At 38.5% G+C, this 21,643-nt stretch overlaps 1 protein-coding gene across 5 annotated transcripts in view; it reads left to right on the top strand.

Moving 5' to 3' along the window:
* The first annotated feature begins 551 nt into the window (after nt 1-551).
* smad1 (SMAD family member 1) overlaps nt 552-21,643 on the top strand; it is a 101,721-nt gene continuing 80,629 nt past the window's right edge. For 2 of the 5 annotated variants that reach the window (XM_072570065.1, XM_072570346.1), the window contains exon 1: nt 553-667. The gene's annotated coding sequence lies outside the window, so the exon portion shown is untranslated. Of the gene's footprint in view, nt 668-691; nt 869-1,198; nt 1,252-21,643 lie in introns of those variants that run through there. The other 3 variants (XM_072570441.1, XM_072570161.1, XM_072570253.1) reach the window with 3 other exon arrangements.

Genomic DNA, 21,643 nt, shown 5'->3' on the forward strand with positions numbered 1-21,643 from the left:
AGATGCTGGAAGCCAAAATAGACAGGCAGGAGGCTGGAAGAACTCAGCAAACCAGGCAGCATCAGGAGGTGGAGAAGTCGACGTTTCGGGTTTAACCCCTGTTCAGGTCCTGAGGAAGGGCTACAGCTGAAACGCTGACTTCTTCACCTCCTGATGCTGCCTGGCTTGCTGTGTTCTTCCTGTAAAGGGAAACCAGAGTTAACTTCTCGGCTCCAGCGACCTTCCTTCAGAACGGGTTCTCTGGTAACAATATCTGTACATGCAGTGAGGAATTAACTCTTCCAGAAATGAAAAAAAAATGAAAATACATCAAAGAAATCGCAAAAGTGGGGAAAGAAAAAGTAAAATAAGGAGCCGGTATAAATAATTACGGAATGAACTTAAAATAAAACATGAAAAAGGTTAGAGGAGGAAAACATAAGAATTTGAGTGAAGGGTTTAAACAGTTGACTCTCCTGTTGGAAGAGGTTGGGGAAATAGTGCGGCTGGTCGGCGGGTTGATCCATAGGCGCGGTGAGCAGTCGCAGCCTGCCTGACGTCGGGGCTCTCTCTCTCTCCCTCTCTCTCTGTGTGTGATGCGGTTGTTGAAAGTGCGACCGATGGAGCGCGAGCGGCAGGAACTGGCGGCGGCGGCGGCGGTGGAGGGGGGCGAGCGGGTGGCGTTCAGGTAGGAACACCGCCAACCAGTCACTCCGGCAAACGGCGTCAGCTCTCTTCGACGACCGCTCGCCTCTCAGCGGCGTGGGGAACGGACGCGCGGTTTTGTGTGTTTTTTTTGGACAGAGGGAAAGTTATCGCCATGATCTCTCTCTCTTCCCCCCCCCTCCTTGAGGAGTACTTTTTTTTAGGACAACATGGCGTCACCGGGGTAAGAGAGAGAGAGAGAAAGCGGAGCGGGTCCGCCCGACGGTCAAGTTACATCAACCACTGGGGGAAACTTCGACCGAGTTTTTTTTTGTTTAAATGTTGTTGTTGTTGAGTCTCAGTTTCTGAACTCGCCTGGGGAAGGGGAAGGGGAAGGGGAAGGAGGGGGGGGTGAATCTTTCTTCTTGTTTGGGAGGGGGGGGGCTGGGTTTGGCTGAAACTGCAGCGCCGTGCGGTGATCCGCTGCGAAAAGTTTTTTTTTCCCTTCACCCCCCCCTCCCTTTTTAAAAAAAATGTTTACAAAAGTGCGACTGGTCTGCCTTGCTTTCCTTCGCGGCCTCGTCCGGCGACGGGATAACGTTCCTCCTCACTGCGGTTTGCACCGAGGTGAAGATGGTTTTAATAATTTGGCGCGCCGTAAGCTTTTAAGTTAACGGAGCTTTAATAATCTCGGAGCGGTGCTTGTGGTGGTTTCGTTTTTCTCTCTCTGTCTCTCCTCTCTCTTGTGCCGTGATAGTTGATTTAAGAGTCCGTGGACGTGATTTAATTTTTTTTAAATCCGATTTTTAAAATTTGGGTGCGAATCTCTTGGAACCATCGCCTCTTTCATTCTCCCCCCCCCAATCTTTTTGACTCCTTCAAATTGAAATGGAAGTCGAGGTCTCAAATGTGCCGCGTTTCTCCTCCTCACCCATCACCGGGTGAACCGAGGAAGGTCTCAAATGTGCCGCGTTTCACTTTTCTTTCTTCTCTCTCTTCTTTCCCCCCCCCCCGTACTAAAATCAAGCTAATTCTGATCAGAGGCTCTTCAGAAAACCAGAAACGCCGAAATTAAAATTGTACGCGCACTCGGGTCGAGCTAGGAAGTTTCAGTACGAACGATGCTGTGTTGAAAGTGTTTGATTGTGTACTTGTTTCGTTAAAATACTGGTTCAGAAAATATCGAAGTAGCTGCTCTGCTAACGTTCTAAGAGGGAATCGTTAGTATTTGCTTGGGTGTAAAGGAGATATCTTCTAAAGTTAGATTGCCAAGAGGCTTTTTGCCCTGGATCAGTTTCATGTGTCCTGTTTAGTAATCTGCTGTAAATGGCAGGTACTCTTGGACGTGACTGAAATGCCCTGTGTGGGTTAGCATATTTTGATAAATGTAGTGTGCAGTATGTTTCTTTTATCTGTGCAACATTTTTCTCTGTGCTGGTGTATTATCTGCCATACATCCTTCTTGGCATTTTGACAAGAATCAGTTCAACGCAGGGATTGAGTTACCAAAAGGACAAAAAAGGTCCTTGTGTGGCTTTTTTAAAAGAAATGTTAATATTCAATTACTTTTTACCACCATTACAAACTTTTCACAATGTTTTTGTTTTCCTGTTGTCAGGAAATTGGTGTCCTGAAATTTTGACTTTAATGTTACATTTTTTAAAAATTTAAGACCATTTTTGTCATTAATGTCAGCCCTTTGAGCTATACCTCAAGTTAGATTTAATATGTCTGTATGTGGCAGTGAGTTATTGTTTGCTTTAAAAAATCTTTAAGATCCAAATTCAGAACAGAAATTAGAGTTTTCATTTGGAGAACATATTTTAATATATTGTGCATTTGTTTACCATGACTATTTGAGATTTAAATCTGAACTGAAATTGCCTGTTCAATGGCTAAAGCACAGGAAAGAAAAGAAAACAGCTTTGCAAACAGTGCGATCGTACTTTAATAGTTTCTACGTCTCTTTGCTTATATAATTATTTGATTCCTGTAGATTTAGGATTATGAAACCGCTGGTTTAATTTTTTCACTCCTATTTAAGGGTATGTTAGATAAACTTTCATTTGCAGAAATAATCTGACTAATTTACATTAAATTATATCAAAATTGAATTCTGCAAGTGTGTCAGCTATAGCTGATTGGTAATAACACTAAGCTAGACAATATTCTTTCAAATAAATTATAATGTGCATTATTCACCTTCTGAATATCTCACCACTTTGGGAAAACATCTTAAGAAATAATTTACAATCTGAGGCCTAAATTATAAACCAGAATTAAATTCTGTTCCCTTTATTCTAAATGCAAATATCTTTGCACATTCTGACTGCCCTTGTTTCCATTTAAAGTTTTTATGTTATATAATGCGCAGCTGGAAATAGTACAAGTTAGTCTATAGTTTTTGAGGAACAAAGGAACCAGATAGTCCAGGTGGGAAATTGAAAGAAATTACTCAAATAAGATAAGCACTATTAATAGCCTGTTCCTCGTCTATGTGACGCTGCTTAATGGTTGGAAAGACTCTTGTACAGAGCTGGGAGCACTACATCTGAACCAAGAGACCCAGGTTCAAGTCCCACCTTGATGATAATATCTCTGGACAGGTCGATTAGAAAACAAAAAGGTTCAAAACCTTCACTCAGACAAGCTAAGTCAAATGTTGACCAGCCACATTACCTGCATATTCAAATGAATAGAATACAATAACCTTTTGTTGCCACATGTACTCAATGAGTATAATGAAAAGTTTATACATTGCCAATTAGATATAAAATTACCTAGGCACAGCTTCCTTAGCTACGAGCTTTAGTCAATACCGATATAAAATGCCCAGCACAACAGAAATAAAAGTTCAGTGCAGCAAACCACGCTGGCAGCTAGCTTCCAGTCTGCAGTGGTCCTGGCTCCACACTGTGCTGGCAATATACTATGCCGGAAGGTCGCCACACCAGGCTGGGAGGTCACTGTGCCAGAGGAGGCTGGGAATCGTTGCTCACCAGAGCCTGGGGATCATCGCTGGAGGCTAAGAGTCGAAGAGGAGGAGAAAAAGAAGAACATCAGAAAAGCACTGAATAAAAAAAATGAGAAGAGAAGGGTGGAGCGTACCGGCTTGGGCTGAAGCATCCTACTCTGTCACCATCTTGCACAAGGATTTTGATTTTAATTTTAACAAACATTTTCTTTTTAATCATTCACTGAAATGAAAGCATCCTCCAGTTCTATATCATGTATGTTCCAACCTGTCACACTGAATGTTTTTATATTTTTAAGATTTTGAATTCCTCTTTCTGGAGAAAATACTGCTGTCCTTTTTAAGCATTATTGTCAGCAGTATTTGAGTATGATTTGAAATGGGATAGAACACGTTTAGTCTCATTCATTAGTGATTATCGGGCAGCTTCTCGTGCTGAATAGTACAGTCCCGTCATTGTAAAACTGGCCGGAATAGCTACAGGAGTGACATTGAAATCTTTCTTCTGTCAGATCTTAGTGATTAGATAATGCAAAGCTGGCTGTAGTATTAAACCATACAGATCAGGAATAACCTGGGTTAGGTTCATATTTCGATTACAATAGCTTATCCATAGCATTTGGTCTAGTTATGCCAAGACTAGAAAGGATACATTCCAGTTGGAATTACTGCTCTAACTCTTGTATTTTTGCTGTTGGAAATGTGTATTTTGATTGAAAATGGAATCAACTCAGCTTTGATGTTCAAAAGTGCTGACAAAGTCCACTTATGTCTTTGTACCGTTCACGAAGAATAGAACTTCAAGATGAGTGGTAAATTGGTTTGCAATACATGGAGTGTTACATACTACTTTGTGTTGTAAACTTGAAATTTTATATGTGTATCCTTGCCATACCCAATTGCCAATAAAAGGAAAGATACATTTGATCATTTGTTTGTTATTGTATAGTGCATGGGTACTTACCCTTTTATAGTTTTATGGTCAGTTAATAGGACTGGTGGCGAACCACCTTCCTCATCTTTGCTGTTTTGCTGTGTATGGCCTAGCAATGAAAGTTTTAAAACTTTCCTTGCTGTTATTGTACTGATTTTGGAAGAGAGTGAAATTGTAGGGAGCTAGTGCTGCATAAGTCCTTTTCATGATCACATCATTTACCAGCCAATCAGGTTCTTACAAAATGTAGTTTAAATGTTTGAAATTTAGACAATTTCTGTATTGCCAGCACCCACAAACATCAATGTCATAAAGACCAGATAATTTATTTTTACTGTTTTGATAGTAAAATGTTGAAATATAGTAGTGCCATGGGTTCTGTTTCTACATTTGTCTGAGGGTCCTTGGTTTAATATCTCATCGAAAAGGTGCAGCACTCCTTTGATACTGCATTGATATGTCAGCTTAAAATTTGACCTGGAGATCTTCGAGTGGAACGTGAACCCATGCTCTTCTGAGTTGTGCAAAACTTCTCTACTGAACCATACCTGACCGGTGTTGGATATTGGCCATCTTCATTTATTTGGAACATAGGATTAGACTGTTCAGCTTTGGTCTAGCATTCTTAATTGTGGCTGATCATTTTCTGAAACATAATTTTGCTGCACTATGTACCTTCATATCATTAATATCTAGAACTCCATGAATCTGTCTTGAACGTACTTAATTACTGACTTCTACAACCCTCTAGGGCAGAGAATTCTAAAATTTTGCTACCCTATGAATGAAACAATAAGGGACAAACATTGGGACTGAGATGATAAGATTTATCCCTTATTTTGAGAGTATTAAATGTTTCTTTTGCCAATGGAGTAGTAGGTACTGTAACACATGATGTGAAACTCAGCCATACAAATGAGGAAGGTTTGAATTTTCATTTTTCAGGTGATCTCACCTCTGATATTTTGAGACGTTATGATTGGTTGTAGTGTGTGTGTTAAGGGAAGAATCAGCCATGTGCGATTCATGATTGCTGTCCCTTGATCTTTACATGTGACCGGGTGTGGTTATTTACAGCTATGATTCTCCAGTTTAAAGATTGCTTACACTCCCTGGCAACTTGTATAAGAGAGAAATACTAAAGATTGTGAGCATCTGTGGAGCTATACCTATAAGATTCAGCTTTATTTTGTACCCCTGCATTACATATATTAAAGAAGAATAATTTTTTTTACCCTGTTTTACTCTGTCTAATGAAGTAGCTCCTGTTTGTATAGCAATACCTAGATGTCATTCAGATTTAGTCTTCATAAATGGAGCCACAAGTCTGGGAATTACTATCAACCCTTGAAGTTCAATGGCATTAATATTGAATTCTCCACCATCTGTGTCTTGAGGGGGTTGGCATTTACTAGAGGCTGAACTGTAACAAGCCATGTAAATACTGTGATGACAAGAACAGCCGAAGCTTGGGCTTTCATGGTGACTGACTCCTGGGTCCCCATACATGGTCACCATATTCAAGGCACAAATCAGGAGTATGTTAGAATACTTGCCTACATGAATAAAGCTTCAAAAGCACTCTAAGAACTAACCAGGACAAAGCAATCTGCTTGACTGGCACTCTATCCATCACCTTTCAAGATTTGCTCCCTTCTCTACAATGCATAATCGTACCACTTTGCACCATCTACAAGATTCAGTGCAGTAACTCAGCAGGGCTTCTTAGATTACAACTTCCCAAGTCTCAACCTATACAGCCAGGAAGGACAAGGGAGATAGCTTCACGGGGACACCACCTAAAAATTTTCTTCCAAACGCTCATCATTCTGACTAGACCTTTTTATTGCTGTTCCTTCTCAATTGCCCAGGTTGAAATCATGGAACTGCCTTCCGATCAACAATATGGGTGTCTACACTGCAGTGCTTCAAGAAGGCAGGTCACCACCATCCTTTTTCAGAGTAATTAAGATAGGCAGTAAATGCTAGCCTGGCCAGCTTCATCCTCATTCTTTGAATTTTTTAAAAAAGGGGGGAAAACCTGCATCTGGAACCATCTGCAGCGGAGCATAATGTTTTAGTCACGATGACTGCTTTTATTTTGTGGTCAAATCTGAGTTGAGTATCGTTGCAGTTTATGCGTTGGCTAGCAATATGAATGTATTTAAAATGTAGAGGATTTTTCTGTTGGCAGATTTGTAAGTCACATCTAAATAGATTGAAAGTAGTCAAACAGATTTAAAAGACTGTTGCTGCGAAATTGCTTCATTTGAGTAATAAATAACTTTCAAGAACCCTGGAACCATGCTATAATTCAAAACCAAACACTAGAAATTACTAATTTTTAGCAGCTGCTTTGTCTTCCTCGCTTTGATTGAGTTTCCTGCTATATACCCCAGCTTCATGTGCACCATGACCATAAAGACTGTTTTATAAACTCCAGAAGTAAGTTTGAATCTATAAATGGGGAGTATGCCCTAGAATACTGTATCTGCACCCTGTCAAGAAGGTTTTGACTTTTGAAAATTATAATTTTTGGTGGAATAAAAGTTGGAGATGTGGTAACTAAGCTGAGCTTGGATTATTTATCAATTAATTTGGAATATCTGACTGTCTTTGCATGTTTGTGAAACATTGATAACATTTTTTTTAGTTTTTATTCTGTGACAAATCTATTTGATTGTACAAATCACTTTCTAATTGACCTTCCTGGTAGCTCTGCAACTTTGTGGATTCTTGGCAGGATTGCACTTTTCTTAATGTTAAAAATCACACAACATCAGGTTATAGTCCAACAGGTTTAATTGGAAGCACACTAGCTTGCAGAGCATCGCTCCTTCATCAGGTGGGAGTGGAGGACTCAATCTTAACACAGAATGAATAGCAAAAATTTGCAGTTTGATGTAACTGAAATTATACATTGAAAAATTGATTGTCTGTTAAGCCTTTCATCCGTTAGAATACCGCGATGAAACTATCACGGTATTCTAACAGATGAAAGGCTTAACAGACAATCAATTTTTCAATGTATAATTTCAGTTACATCAAACTGCAAATTTTTGCTATACATTCTGTGTTAAGATTGAGTCCTCCACTCCCACCTGATGAAGGAGCGATGCTCTGCAAGCTAGTGTGCTTCCAATTAAACCTGTTCGACTATAACCTGGTGTTGTGATTTTTAACTTTTGTACCCCCAGTGCAACACCGGCATCTCCAAATCACACTTCTTAATAGTTCAGTTGACCCCTTTGTCGAAAGGTGGCGTGAGAGAGCCCTATTCATGGATTTAAAAATAGCTGTAATCCATTGTAATGCAGAAATTATGGTATGCTGTGATCTTAGGAGATCCAGTTTGAATAAACTATTGTAATATTCAGAGCAGTGAAAGTTTTCTCGCTATCATTAGAAGTAGACGATTAATGGTACTTTATAACTGTTGGTGCTGTCTTGAAAGAAAAATTTGAGTTCACGCAGATCACTTGAATTGTACTGTAGGAGCTTTTGTTTATTGAGCTTAAAAGCTTTAATGGGCACACAGCTAGCCTTTTATAAATAATGTACATTCTTTGTAAAATGGAATCCCAAGAGACTGCACCGAAAGCGTCATTATCAGACTCTTCAACCTTCTTTGAAATCCTCAATTGATTTACAGCTGAGAAATTGTGCAAAATGATACTCCAGTCTACATCAGGTCAGTCAGTGAAATTCAGGATGTGAGCCCATTATCCCAGATGCAGTAATTAACCTATTCGATTGAATGTGAAATCAGATTGCTCCATTCAGACTTTTTTTAGTCTGGAGTGTTGAGTAGACAATAGATTTTATTATATAAGTTTTATTAAATATTCAAGATTATACAACCTTAACAAATCTGAATTAAAATTACTTGTTCTGTTAATAAAAAATTGACATCAGATTTCTTGACTGAAATCATGATAATTGAGTTCTTGGTATTTCCCATGTTGCACTATTGACTTTCCTGTGCAGGCACTATCACTTAGTGACCTATTCCAGTTTAGTTAAAGATAGGGTCATATGGTATGCTCATGCTATTGTGCCGTGTATCTATATTCTATGTAGGGTAACAAATGTCTGGTGGTGAGTTACAAGACTCTAATTCAGTTGAGCTATTCTTGTGCTGTAAATTGAGTGAACATCAGATCTGCAAGATTGAATTACTGTCTTAAACTCACTGGCAGTCTTATTAGGCAGCTGGAAGGCAGCAGTGTCATTACAAAAAATGAGGAAGCCTCCCTGCTTTGCTTTGGAATCACATGGCTTCCTGATTCTAGACTTAGACAGCTTGATATTGGTGCAAAGCAAAATTATTTTGGACTGATGTTCACAAGCTTGTCAGCCTTGCAATTGAGGTTATGCCAATATTGGAATTTCTTGGTTTTTTCAGAACAAAACATTGGAACACATTAATTCAGATTGGAATGCCTTAATTTGCTGAATAGGGAAGACCAAATGATGTGATCGCCAAACACTTCAGGGTATAAATTCAGTTCTCGCACACTGGATTGAATAACTTCTTTCTTTCATGTATCCACTGCTTCCCTACATCATCATCGAACTCTTTAAAAAGAGGAAAGATCAAACAAAAAAACATGTCTGGTCTTTTGAACAGTGCTGGTTTTTCGGTAGTCTGATTTTGAGTGTGGATCTACGGTAGTAGTCTATAGTTGTATTAACCGTTATGCCATATTTACATTTGCTTTTTCTTGAAAAGATACTGGAAAGAATTTGTTCTCACTTCTAGTTATGTAAACTCCAAATGTTACTTTTGTGCAAGATTAAAAATTTTGCTTGGTATTTTGGAGATAAAAGTAAATTCCTCTGACTTTATGCTAACTTTAGTTTATCCATCCAAGAGAACCTTGCCATCCCTGCTGTTTGTAGCATCCACTAACCTCTAACTGTTTTTTTGAGTGTTCCACTGTGGTGAGGTGATCAGTCTTGTGAAGAGGTTCTTTTCTTCACATTGTCTTAAATTTGCTATTTCATAATTTGAACCTATATCTTTGTATCCTACTGTTGGAGTTTGCTTTCGGAGCACTCCTCCCATACCTGACAAAGGTGCAGCGCTCCAAAAGTTAGTACTTCCAAATAAACCTGTTGGACTATAACCTGGTGGTGTGATTTTTAACTTTGCCCACCCCAGTCTAACACTGGCACCACCTCATTACAATTTACAAGGCTAACATAGATGCTATACTTGTTTTCATTTTGATATTTCTGTTGATTTCACATCTTCACTACCTCAGATGTATGAGCTCTTGTGAATGGGTGATAGGAATTTAGAGTAATTTGCAGTTCTTGTGAACAGTATAACTAAATAATTGAATCATCTAAGAGAATGTGAATATATTTTATCTATGACATTCCCATGAAGCTGAGGTTCTGATAGGAGCCGTTTTGATCAATCAGCAACACAAATAGTGGTTCTATTGGTATGAGATTGAGAGATGGAAAATATGAAGAAAATAGCTTTCATGTAAATGTGAAAATAATATCTATTAGTTAGGAAAATAATTTGCATATATTACCATGACAGAATCATAAGGTACAAAGTTTGAACATTTTCAAATAGTTGAATTACTTTGCATGTCAGTCTTCCTGTAAAACCTAGCTCATGATCAGTAAAAATATGCAATTCAGAACCTTTTTTTTAAAACAGTTCTAATTTGATGCCAGTGGAGCAGAAGATCTGCAACACTTGGGTTCAGTGATAGGTTGTAAGATTAACTAACAATTTAGAAATATGGTAAAGTTTCACAAACAGATTTTGATCTTTATCTTGTTGCAAATGTATAGACCACTGTACTGTGCTTTGAATAGGTAAAATTGGAACTCTTTAAGTGACAAAAATACATCAGTATCTAAATGTACCCGAAACATCGACTTCACCAACACCCAACGCTGCCTGGCTTGCTGTGTTCTTCTAGCCCCCTGTCTATCTGTGATTTTAAATTTGGTGTTTTGACCTTTTTACTTGATCTGTATATCTTGGTTGTTTCTTTTAAGTGCTTGAGTTCCCTCTATTAGCAACTGATGCTTGATTACTAACGGAAGAAAAAATGTTTCTATTAAAGTAAAAATGGGGACTTTGAAGTACTGCATATCGTTGCAAAGTTACACATATATGGTCATCCATGCTGAATTGATTTTTCTGTCTCTTTTCCCCTTTATCCCTATGTGATAAATATGGCAACCTTTCTGTGGAGTTCTTACAGGAACATATGTGTCATCTAAGATTAATTTTGTTTTAGGTTTATAATGGGTGCAGGGTGCTCACGCCAGTTGGCAAGAAAGATCATGGTCCTGGAGGATATTTGAGTCAGTGTAATTTGATGTGGTATTTGGCTCTGCAGTTCACCTTCAGCTGCATTGTTGCCAGTTTGACCAGTATTAATTTTGCATGTTTAAAAGTTGGTATTCAAGTGGATGGATGATGTTTGGTTATTGTGACAAGTTTAATGTGACCTCATGAAATTGGGTATTGTTGGTTTACAAACAAAATGCCTGAACTTCAGAAATTCCCATTGGGGGATTGAAAATTATATGATATCTAAGCAAAACACATTATTAATGAATATTTTAGTTTTTGGTAGCATATAATTTTATGCTAAGCTACTTTAATCTTGTTTTATTTCCTTATTCCATCTTCCTTTAAGATACTTAAGGTTTAATTGAACTTCAAAAACGATCTGTCAGACAATGGGACTTAAAGTTCTGAAATACATCTGAACGCATGACTTTGCTTCATGTAATTTGTATTTATAATGTTGCATATATTGACTGTTGGCCCTGCCCGCAAAAGTTCCCAATGGAACTAAGAAACTTAGTGAGTTTCGTGTTTTGCCAGTTTGTGACCATTGGGTTCTTTTCAAATTAAATTTTCATAGGTTAACAGCACCTGTAAACATATTTAAAAGTTGTTTCAATATTACTGTGCACTTTTGAATCAAATAGATAATATTTATAACAAAACTTTTTGTTTTAACCAGTCCTCTTGATAAACTGCTAAAAATTATCTGAAATGCTGTGGTTTACTGTATTGTTAAGACCAATTATAGATTTTAATTGATTTACCTCAATGTAACTAGACTCGCTTGGTTGTAAGATTGCCATAGTCTTACCAGATCATAGGGGCTGTACTCATTAGAGAGAAACGACTGGTGGTGATTTAACCTGAGGGCCACCAGATGGCCAGACAAAATATCAACAGTTGATTCAGTTTCTCTTCAAATACCTCAATCTGCTGCAATGTTCAAGTAGTCAGTTGAGGGTGCAAATAAGAATGTTCTCTGCTGCTAATTTTTATTTTAGGTAAGGTTGCATTAGTATTTAAGTAATTTATGGTATGTGTAAAGTATAACTGTGTACAGTATACTTCTTGCTATGTTTCTGTTTCTTGATGTGTTTTTACATGTGGACCTCTTGATTATCTGGAATATTTGATCAACCGTGATACAACTGATGAGATTAATGCTTATTAGTTTCTTTCAAAGCAACATTTTAGAAAAATAGAAATATGACGGTCCTTCAGTTTCTTTTTAATCCAGAATAAAAATGAAACACCTTTCCACATTTTTTTTTTAAAGTGCAAGCTTTAGCTCAATTGTTACATAGATCAGTTGCAAGCAATACCTCACCAAAATTGCAAAGAAACGGGCTTTTGCCCGAAACGTCGATTTCGAAGCTCCTTGGATGCTGTCTAAACTGCTGTGCTCTTCCAGCACCACTAATCCAGAATCTGGTTTCCAGCATCTGCAGTCATTGTTTTTACCTCCTTGCAAAGAAACATGCCATTCTTTTCTTTTTTCCAAGACAAGTGGGCAATATTTGTGTAACTTCTGTTTCTCTTCCTGCTTGTTATCACTGTTCGCCATCAGTTTTGAAAACCTTGTTCTCCCTCAGCACTTCTGGCTGACATTTGCTGTATAGTGAAATACCTATTGTCATCCACCTTAGAATCATAGAGTCATAGAGATGTACAGCATGGAAACAGACCCTTCGGTCCAACCCGTCCATGCCGACCAGAATCCCGTCCCACCTGCCAGCACCTGGCCCATATCTCTCCAAACCCCTCCTATTCATATACCCATCCAAATACCTCTTAAATGTTTCAATTGTACCAACCTCCACCACATCCTCTGGCAGCTCATTCCATACGCATACCATTCTCTGCGTGAAAAAGTTGCCCCTTAGGTCTTTTGTATATCTTTCCCCTCTCACCCTAAACCTATGGCCTCTAGTTCTGGACTCCCCGACCCCAGGGAAAAGACTTTGTTTATTTATCGTATCCATGCCCCCCATAATTTTGTAAACCTCTATAAGGTCACCCTTCTGTCTCCGCTCCAGGGAAAATAGCCCCAGCCTGTTCAGCCTCTCCCTGTAGCTCAGATCCTCCAACCCTGGCAACATCCTTGTAAATCTTTTCTGAACCCTTTCAAGTTTCACGACATCTTACCGATAGGAAGGAGACCAGAATTGCACGCAATATTCCAACAGTGGCCTAACCAATGTCGTGTACAGTTGTAACGTGACCTCCCAACGTCTGTACTCAATACTGTGACCAAGAAAGGAAAGCATACCAAACGATTTCTTCACTATCCTATCTACCTGCGACTCCACTTTTCAAGGAGCAAAGAACCTGCATTCCAAGGTCTCTTTGTTCAGCAACACTCCCTAGGACCTTACCATATAATGAATACTTTTCACCTTGTTAACTGACATTACATATTGAATGTTACATCATCTTGTTAAATGGCTCTACATCATGAATGTTTTTCCATCTTGTTAACCCATTACCCTTGTCTCCAGCACCCCATTGTTAACTGCAAGTTCTTACCTGATCTGAGTCATGCTCAGTTGAACTTCTTGTTTCACAAAACTCAAACTTAAATCTTTTTGCCTGCCTGCTTATACCCTATATGCATTCTCACTATCGGGTATGGCCTCATTAGCTAGGTTCAAAAAATTTTCATTTGCAGAGTGAAAAGTTCAACTTTCCAAATATATAGTTAGGCAAGGCTGGAGTTTGAACAACGTGTTTATAGAGCTCTGCAGCTATTGCCATTTCTAGTTTAACAAGGTGAGATCATTCAGATTTTTAGAATTATCAACTGTCATCCAAAACTATTGTCTCCTACAAAAACAAAACTATGGATGCTGGAAATCTGAAACAAAGACAAAGTGTTGGAGAAATCCATCAAATCATAGAGTCACAGAGATGTACAGTATGGAAAGAGTAGATTTTGTACTGAATTGGGGAGGGGAGGATATGTAAACAGTAAATGTTGTACATGGAGACTATGCTCAGAAAGAAAGGAAGTCAGTGGCAAATGAGATTGCAGCTGATAAGGTGAGAGACAGAAAAACGCTGGATCGGATGCTAATGAGAAGTATAGATGGTTTAAAATGTTAACTTTTTTTTCTGCATAGACTGTGCCAAACCTGCTGAGTTTCTCCAGCAATTTGCTTTGTGATGTTGTTTTCTCCCTTCCCTGTTCTTCTGTTCCTCGTCCAGTTCCCCATCCTGCTTTAGGTTTAGCGTTTGTGTTGGTTTTGTAAAAAGACGATTTGAAATCTCACCATACATTAAGAGCAGAACGGTGATGTGTTCCTTTTAAATATCATTTGCAAATTATGCATTTGCTTTCATGGTTTGAAATGTATAATTAGAGTCTTGTAATAACCTGTTCATCACCATTGTAGAGAAATGAGATTTGTAGTAAGTTGTAACCTTTTCAGTACAGAATTACTGGGACCAAGCCTTTTCTGGATTTGGAATCCTGTTGGAATGTAAAGCCACAGGTGTGTGAATGGGATTAAAATATGCATATACTGGACATGCTCAACAGTGGCATTTTGAAGTAATAGTAAAAGCATTTAGTCATCCAAATACTACATTTTCCATGTTGTTTTTAATGTAACAAATTTTAACGGGTGAATTTACTGCTTGGAGTTGGGTCTGAACTGGGGCTAAGTGAGTATGAAACACAGTTCTATCCATCATCAAACTTCATCCTCAAGATAACTCATCAACAGCATCATCTTCTGTCTTGTTGTGTTTGAACATATTAATGCTCTAATTTGTACTTGACAAAATCCATTAAAGTAGGGGTGGCATGTTGGTTCAGTGGTTAGCATTGCTGTCAGGGACCTGGGTTAGATTCCAGCCTCGGGCGACTGTCTGTCTGTGTGGAATTTGCACATTCTCCCTGTGTCTGGATGGGTTTCCTCCCACAGTCCAAAGATGTATAGGTTAGGTGAATTTGCTGTGCTAAATTACCCATAGTGTTTAGGGAATAGTAGGTTAGGTGCATTAGTCAGAGGTAAATGTAGAGACATAAAGTAGGAGAGTGGGTCTGGGTGGGATACTCTTTTGGAGGGTCGGTGTGGACTTGTTGGGCCTAATGGTCTGATCCCACACTGTAGGGATTCTGTGATTCTAGTGCCTGGAAAGGTTCTGGAACTTTCCTTTTTACCAATCATTGGGGCACTAACATTGACTGTTTCAGCATTGTAAATGACCAGGACTGTATTTATTCAAAACAAAATCCAGATAACTGGCTTTCTAGATTTGAGAGGTTACCATACATTTTTTCTGAACTAAAATTTGAATTGCTAAAGAAGAATCCAGAGCCACAGCTCATTAGTTCTCTGATGTTATTTGGTTGTAACTAGAAAAATCAAGTAAGTGCTTAAGTGAAATTACCATAGATGTGGATGTATAAGTCAACCTTTGATAAATCGTTCTTAAAAATGGGGTTCCGCTTACATGGCAAGTACAAAGACAAATTCCTAGCACGGGTATGGTTGGCCATTTTGAAGTGTCACTGTCATCTGATGCAAAGAGTGAGTGTGTCTTAAACTTGTGCAATTTCTCAATGCAATGGTAGCTTGATGTCTTGTAAATAATGCTGATGAGAAATTGATGCTGATGACTAATGAAAGTATAGCATGCTGTGGGTGAGAGGTGGGGTCAATTTGTACGTCAAGTGTGTGCAAAACCTTACATTTTGATATGGCATGATACAACCCTTTTCAATGTATATGCTGCAGTTTACAGAAATTCAAACAGATGTTGTAATCTCATCTGGATAATCCCTTTTGTTTTGGCTATTGCACCATGAGCTACTCAAGCAAAATTAATCAGTATGATGGGGTAATTTATTTTACTGGATCTGGGTTTATTATTTATTTGACATAGCTGTGACTAGCCTTAGTAACTTTGCAGCCACCTTTTACTTAAGACTCTTGCTCTGTACATATATGGAATTAAGGTGTAAATACTTATTTTACTGTTGTCTCAATCTAAACATGGCAGTTTCTAACTCTGAGAATTCTAGTTTAATCAACTATAGGAATCCTAGTTCATTGGTGTAAGTTTTCATTGATATCTGTTGGAAGTAGGGTTACTTAAACTGATTGTAATTAGCTCAAGCTGTGGCTGACGAGGGAAGTGAAGGACCATATAAAGACAAAATGGAAAAAGTATAACATAGCAAAGATGAGTGGGAAATCGGACTGGGAAGCTTTTAAAGAACAACAGAGGATAACTAAAAGAAATACGCAAAGAAAAGATAAGGTACGAAGGTAAACTGACCAAAAATATAAAGGAGGATAGTAAAGGCTTTTTTTAGGTATGTGAAAAGAAAAAAAAAGGTTAAGATTAAAATTGGGCCCTTGAAGACAGAAATGGGTGAATTTATTATGGGCAACAAAGAAATGGCAGAAGAGTTGAATTGGTACTTTAGATCTGTCTTCACTGGGGAAGACATGAGCAATCTTCCAGATGTAATAGTGGCTGAAGGACCTGAACTTAAGGGAATTTACATTAGGCAGGAAGTGGTGTTGGAGAGACTGTTAGGTCTGAAGGCTGATGGTCTGCATCCCAGGGTACTGAAGGAGGTGGCTGTAGAAATCGTGGATGCATTGGTGATCATTTTCCAATGTTCTATAGATTTAGGATCAGTTCCTGCGGTTTGGAGGGTGGCTAATGTTGTCGCACTTTTTAAGAAAGGAGGGAGAGAGAAAACAGAGAATTATAGACCAGTTGGTCTGACCTTAGTGGTGGGAAAAATGCTGGAGTCAATTATAAAGGACGAAATTACGACCCATCTGGATAGCAGTAACAGGATAGGTCAGAGTCAGCATGGATTTATGAAGGGGAAATCATGCTTGACTAATCTTCTGGAATTTTTTGAGGATGTAACTCTGAAGATGGATAAGGGAGATCCAGTGGATGTAGTATACCTGGACATTCAGAAAGCCTTTGATAAAGTCCCACGTAGGACGTTAGTGGGCAAAATTAGGGCACATGGTATTAGGGGCAAAATACTGACATGAATTGAAAATTGGTTGGCTGACAGGAAACAGCAGTGATAAATGGCTCCCTTTTGGAATGGCAGGCGATGACCAGTGGTGAGCCGCAGGGATCAGTGCTGGGACCGCAGCTTTTTACAATGTACATTAATGATATAGACGAAGGTATTAAAAGTAATATTAGCAAATTTGCTGATGACACAAAGCTGGGTGGCAGGGTGAAATGTGAGGAGGATGTTAGGAGAATAGAGGGTGACCTGGCCAGGCTAGGTGAGTGGACGGATGCATGGCAGATGCAATTTAATGTGGATAAATGTGTGGTTATCCACTTTGATGGCAAGAACAGGAAGGCAGATTACTACCTAAATGGAATCAATTTAGGTAAAGGGGCAGTACAACGAGATCTAGGTGTTCTTGTACATCAGTCAATGAAAGCAAGCATGCAGGTACGGCAGGCATGCTGGCCTTCATAACAAGAGGAATTGAGTATAGAAGCAAAGAGGTCCTTCTGCAGCAGTACAGGATCCTGGCGAGACCGCACCTGGAGTATTGTGCGCGGTTTTGGTCTCCAAATTTGAGGAAAGACGTTCTGGCTATTGAGGGAGTGCAGCGTAGGTTCACGAGGTCAATTCCCGGAATGGCGGGACTATCTTGCACTGAAAGACTGGAGCGACTGGGCTTGTATAAGCTTGAATTTAGAAGGCTGAGGGGGGGATCTGATTGAGATGTATAAGATTATTAAAGGATTGGACACTCTGGAGGCAGGAAACATGTTTCCGTTGATGGGTGAGTCCCAAACCAGCGGACACAGTTTTAAAAATAAGGGGTAGGTCACTTAGAACAGAGTTAAGGAGAAACTTCTCCACCTAGAGAGTGGTGAGTGTATGGGATGCTCTGCCCCAGAAGGCTGTGGAGGCCAAGTCTCTGGATACTTTCAAGAAAGAGTTGGATAGAGCTCTTCAGGATAGTGGAATCAAGGGTTATGGGGATAAGGCAGGAACAGGATACTTTCCTGCACCTATTGTCTATCAGTGTTTTACATTTTTACTCCAGTTATGTGAAGGTAGGAAAAAAACTGGTCATGGAAAGATCCAAATTAGTCCTCCTTCCTTGCTGTAGTATCTTCAGATTTGTTTTTACTCATTCATGGGATGAGGGCATTGCAGGTTAGGCCAGCATTTATTGCCCATCTCAGAGGGTGGTTAGGAGTCAACCACATTGCTGTGGGTCTGGGATCACCCATAGGCCAGACCACACAAGGATGGCAGTTTCCTTCTCTAGAGAACCTTAGTGAACCAGTTGGGGTTTTCTGACAATTGCAGTGGATTCATAGTGGTCATTAGACTTTTAATTCCAGATTCTCATGGTAGAATTCAAACCCGGGTCCCTGGAACAATGCCTGGGCCTCTGGATTAACAGTCCAGCGATAATACCACAAGGCTGATACCACCTCTCCATTTAGGATTTTGAGAAGCGGTGGATAATTGAATGTTAAGCTGAAGTATGCAGCAGCTGCTTAACTGATGAAACCAGCTTAAAATACATCAGTCACTCCAGAATGGTACTTGTTGCAAACATACTAAAAATGGGCGAAAGGTGACTGAATTTTAAAAGAACTAGTTGGATAAATTCCAATGCATCTGGATGTTTGCCTGAAGGCTATATGTAGAGTTAGAAGGTTGCTCATAATTTTTTACTTTTGGCAAGCTTATTTAAAAAGTTATGAAACTTTGATATTGTAGTGCATCTGCACTATCGCTCAGGTCTCACCTGCAAGCAGTTAATAAATCATCCTAAATGTGTTATGACTTGCAAAGAATTTAACAATCTTATTAGAGCATTTGATTTGATGAAGCCCAGTTAAAGGAGTGATTTGTGTCTTTATAAAGTTAGTATTTTGAAGAGTTTTCTGTTTGATCCCAGGTTTCTACAGCTAAATGAGAATATAAAATTGAAATGATTTTATTCTGTTTTTGGAGAAAACCAAAAGCTGTAGGTTTTGAACTTCAACTGAGTTTTGAGTTAGTTATTGTCAAGATTACATTTTCTTTTGAAAAGAAAATGTGTTTGGGAGCCCTTTTAATTTCATAGTTCTTGTGGAGACTCCAGCTGAATCTCTGATTTTTGTACTTTGTTAAAATTCAATACTTTGTCCACAACTTTGATTTGTGGTTAAAAATAGAATGTGCTGGTCTGCACAACTTGGTTGAAGTCAGTTCTTTACTCCAGACTCTGGTTTGTTTCGGCAACACTGACAACAGGTGGAACCTTGCTCCTATGCGCGCGTGTGCTCTGTTGCGCTCTCTTGCTCCTGCGCGCACGCTGTGGAACACAGTATTCCAAAAGTGGCCTAACCAGTTTTCATTGTAAAACCTTTTTGAAACCTTTCAAGTTTCACAAGTTCACAACTTTCTGATAGCGGGAAGACCAGAAATATTCCAAAAGTGGCCTAACCAATGTCCTGTACGGCCTCCCAACTCCAGTACTCAATGCTGTTATCTTTTCCATCTATATTTCGAATGAAATTTGATCGTTAGATTTTGAAATACATTGAAATATATGGTTGGCAATTGTGGCAGAGCTTTTGATGCCATTGTCATTTTGTACACCATATGCATGCTAAAATTCTTCTACTGGCAATGGGAGAGTATGAAAGGTAAGTATTTTTTTAAAAAGTAAACTTTTTGTTTGAGGGTTCTGTGGCAATTGACAAACTGTATGGGACAACACTATTTCAATTTTTTTCTATTAATTAACTTGTGCTGTTAACAATGAAAGTAGAAGTTGGTGGATATGGTGTAAAGTTCTTCTAAGATGACAATATAGCTTGTAGGCTTTGAAACATTGTCTTTCCTTCAGATCATGGTTTTCTTATCGCTAGTTTTCTTATTTACAATGAAAAGGAGCTCTCTTGTGGCATAGTGGTAGTGTCCCTGCTTCAAGTCCCATCTGCTCCAGAGGTCTGTTATTAAATCTTTACCTAGTTTTCAAATCAAACTATTGAATGTAGGTAAGATTGTCATTGTTTGTGTTTAATTATCTGTTAATTGCAATTCTGTGGGCTGAGGCTTGTTTTGATAATCAGAGTTGTTATTTAAGCTTATGGTGCAAAATAAATCATAATCTCAAGTGTCTATCGTAAAGCCAATAAAGTACTGAAGAAAAGGCAATGAACTTCTCACCATGATGCTGAAGTGTTGCATTTTTTCTAATTAATGTTTTTCTGTGAAAAGTGTTTACTTTTCAAATATAAGAAATACTATATTCGAGGCCTTGTAATAACTTAACAAATTTATCTTCTGGTTAATTCACATATTAGGAAGGTCCCTGCTTTTATTCCTGGGTTGATGACTGTTGGTAACCGCTTCAGTCAACCTTATGTTGTAGATGTCCCAGGTCTTGTTAATTTTTAGACTTGCCCTCTAAGTTTTGTCTTGAAACATATTTCTCTGATTACTGCTGGCTTCCTTTTTTTCCTCTATTTCCTGTCTTCCTTGCATTTGTATGGTGCTTTTAAAGTAGTAAAGCATCTCTTGGCAGCTAAGTATGGTATCAAGAAAAATATGGCCTACGTATGGAAGGTTAAAAAAAAATGAACAAAATGAAGAGTTCAATTTTTAAATTACTAAACTATTTTTAAATAATTGCATCATTAACTGAGATCTTTAATTTGATTAGATTCATCACACGTACTCAATTCTGCTTCTATCAACCAGTTCACATAGAAATGTTGCATTAATTAAAGTCATAAGTAAAATAATAAGATTCATTGCATCACACCTGAAACCTGTCTGATTGAGATACCAACATTTTTTTAGTTAAGATAAATGAGATTAAAGAACAAACTGCTGAAATAATTGATTATGGCAGCTCCTGATACTTATTTTGATAAGTCATAACTGAGGAATTTTCACCTAAAATTTTGACTTGTGGGTTACAGTAATGGATGCTACTCCTCATCCTGCAGGAATACTGTTGACAAAAAACAGCTTAGTTTGAAATAACAGTAATTCTTGGTGATAGTTATGTGTTTTATATTTATCAACTCTCATTCTATAACTAATCTAACTTAAAGTTCCTTCGTTATTATGTCTGTATTGGCATAATTATCTGTTGTAATTAAATAGCCAGCTATTCTGATGGGAGTTGGGCATAGATTTAGGCTCCTTTTTAGATCATGAATATTTTATCAGCAAATGTAGTTGGTCGGGGCAGAATTGCTTTGTGATGACCTGAATGTAGACAAGTACCTTTCCAGGCGAAAGTATTGCAGCTGGGTATCCCATTCCCTTGTAGATTATAGTTGACTTGCTTTCTGCAGCTGCATGCAGATGATCCTTTATTCGGAGTGTTTTAAAGGAGAACTCAACTTCTGCAACTGAAGAATTTAAAGGTTTTTAAAAAAAAATTTAAATCTCCTATTATGAGCTCTCAAAAGTTATTTTGTGCTTGATAACTTTTTTTTTCTCTGTCCCATTCCCTCAGAGTGTGCAGGGAAAGAGAAATGCTGGTCCAGGTTTGTACTGGTAATGAAGATGAAACTGTCATTCACTAACAATACGTGGGAAATGTAGTACCTCTAGTCATTGTACGTGCGCAGTTGAACATTGAAATCTAGAGGTTTCTATCAGTGAGCTCCCTGTTCTCATTTCAGAATTATTGAGCTTGTACATTAATTCCTTGAGTGTGTTTCAATTTTAGTGTTTATTTTTTCTAAAATTAGAAAAAGTGAATGCTAAGATCTATTAGCCCTGGTTTGTTGGCTCTGAGAACTT

The sequence above is a fragment of the Chiloscyllium punctatum genome, chromosome 1 (assembly GCF_047496795.1).
Source record: "Chiloscyllium punctatum isolate Juve2018m chromosome 1, sChiPun1.3, whole genome shotgun sequence".
Taxonomy (NCBI): Eukaryota; Metazoa; Chordata; class Chondrichthyes; order Orectolobiformes; family Hemiscylliidae; genus Chiloscyllium; species Chiloscyllium punctatum.